This window comes from Schistocerca gregaria, unplaced genomic scaffold (assembly GCF_023897955.1).
Source record: "Schistocerca gregaria isolate iqSchGreg1 unplaced genomic scaffold, iqSchGreg1.2 ptg001051l, whole genome shotgun sequence".
Lineage (NCBI taxonomy): Eukaryota > Metazoa > Arthropoda > Insecta > Orthoptera > Acrididae > Schistocerca > Schistocerca gregaria.
In genome coordinates, this window is record NW_026062397.1 from 12,501 (window position 1) to 15,000 (window position 2,500).

Below are 2,500 nucleotides of genomic sequence, written 5' to 3' on the forward strand. Positions count from 1 at the left end.
AGGTCCGGCGCAGAACACGGCCACCTACTGGTCCGTCCCGACGACGATACCGCCCTCTATGAGACGGCCGGCGGACTATGATGTCGATGTCGCCTACAGCGCCCGCTTGACGACCCAGAGTAAAACGCCTGCTGCACCCCCTCTTCACGGCAGGTGACGCAAATCGAGTCAAAAGTGGTGGACCGACGGTCACTCCAGCCGCACCTGTGAATGCGCCACCCCCACCGCCCGACTCGCAACTCGAGCGGATGTACGGCGGACTTTTCCCGCAATCGTACATTGCAGTCCACCCCTATATCTTCCACTTCATGAAGAGTTATCTCCCAAAAGCCAAAGTCCCGCTGTCCCAATACATGCTCTGGACGGCGGGCCGCGAGACGTGACGCCCGGTGGCAAAGAGTGCGCCGCTGAGGATATAGAGGGTCCGTCCCCCCGCACAGTGGTGACGGTGTGCGGGTAGTGTTTCCGACACCGCTTCCTGCGGTGGCAACGCTGGGGCAGAGTCGATACTCGCCCACTGGTGGAAGGTAAGCATTCTGCTTTACATCAGTACATAACTAATATTTCAGTCGTCTGACGTCCCTGCTTAGTAAATGATGCAGGACCACATACATAGATGATACATACTGTAAACTGGGGAGGACAGTGTGAACCGCACTCGACCCAGTCACCCTATCTCACAGTCCACTCTGTGTGTAACAAAGCGAAAGCACCAAAGCACTATCGTTCAACAACATCCATTTTATCCTCGCTGCCACAGGACACTATCCAAAGAACGACAAGAGGAACGTCACGTCCACTAATAAGACAGAATGTCTCACACCACCCGCAAACAACGCAGCTCAAATCAGCCAGCAACACCCACAGTGGTCCACCCAGTATCAACACAGGACGCAACGCCACGCCACAACACAAAAGGTACAAGTAATAAAATACCCTTTGGCCACACTCCTTATAAAGGCATCGAACCAACCCACCACCTGACACCAGCCAAACGTACATCCTGATTTGACACATCTCTGGCAACCTAACCCACGTTGGCCCTTAACCTAACCCACGTTGGCCCTTAACCTAACCCACGTTGGCCCTTAACCTAACCCACGTTGGCCCTTAACCTAACCCACGTTGGCCCTTAACCTAACCCACGTTGGCCCTTAACCTAACCCACGTTGGCCCTTAACCTAACCCACGTTGGCCCTTAACCTAACCCACGTTGGCCCTTAACCTAACCCACGTTGGCCCTTAACCTAACCCACGTTGGCCCTTAACCTAACCCACGTTGGCCCTTAACCTAACCCACGTTGGCCCTTAACCTAACCCACGTTGGCCCTTAACCTAACCCACGTTGGCCCCTTAACCTAACCCACGTTGGCACCTTAACCTAAGTTACGCTGCACCTTAACCCAAGTTACGCTGCACCTTAACCCAAGTTACGCTGCACCTTAACCCAAGTTACGCTGCACCTTAACCCAAGTTACGCTGCACCTTAACCCAAGTTACGCTGCACCTTAACCCAAGTTACGCTGCACCTTAACCCAAGTTACGCTGCACCTTAACCCAAGTTACGCTGCACCTTAACCCAAGTTACGCTGCACCTTAACCCAAGTTACGCTGCACCTTAACCCAAGTTACGCTGCACCTTAACCCAAGTTACGCTGCACCTTAACCCAAGTTACGCTGCACCTTAACCCAAGTTACGCTGCACCTTAACCCAAGTTACGCTGCACCTTAACCCAAGTTACGCTGCACCTTAACCCAAGTTACGCTGCACCTTAACCCAAGTTACGCTGCACCTTAACCCAAGTTACGCTGCACCTTAACCCAAGTTACGCTGCACCTTAACCCAAGTTACGCTGCACCTTAACCCAAGTTACGCTGCACCTTAACCCAAGTTACGCTGCACCTTAACCCAAGTTACGCTGCACCTTAACCCAAGTTACGCTGCACCTTAACCCAAGTTACGCTGCACCTTAACCCAAGTTACGCTGCACCTTAACCCAAGTTACGCTGCACCTTAACCCAAGTTACGCTGCACCTTAACCTAACTTACGCTGCACCTTAACCTAACTTACGCTGCACCTTAACCTAACTTACGCTGCACCTTAACCTAACTTACACTGCACCTTAACCTAACTTACGCTGCACCTTAACCTAACTTACACTGCACCTTAACCTAACTTACACTGCACCTTAACTGTCACATGTAACGTCACAGGAATGTAGCTTTGCCTAACAGCAACCCTCTGAACATAGTTCACTGCTTGGATCCTCTGGTGTCATGTGTATTTCTTGATGCCATGGTGCGTACCCTCACATAAAGGTCTTTCGAGTGTTGCGTACTTTCTACACAGTCCCGCTAACCACTGGAAGGGTGTACCGCTACAGAACGAATATCGCCCTCCCCTCCTGCCCTTCCAAGCTGGTCGGTCAGGCGTTTGTTTGTGAAATGAGCCTTGCAGCTGTTCAGTTGCATTCGGTTGTCGATGCAGTCAGTGTACGT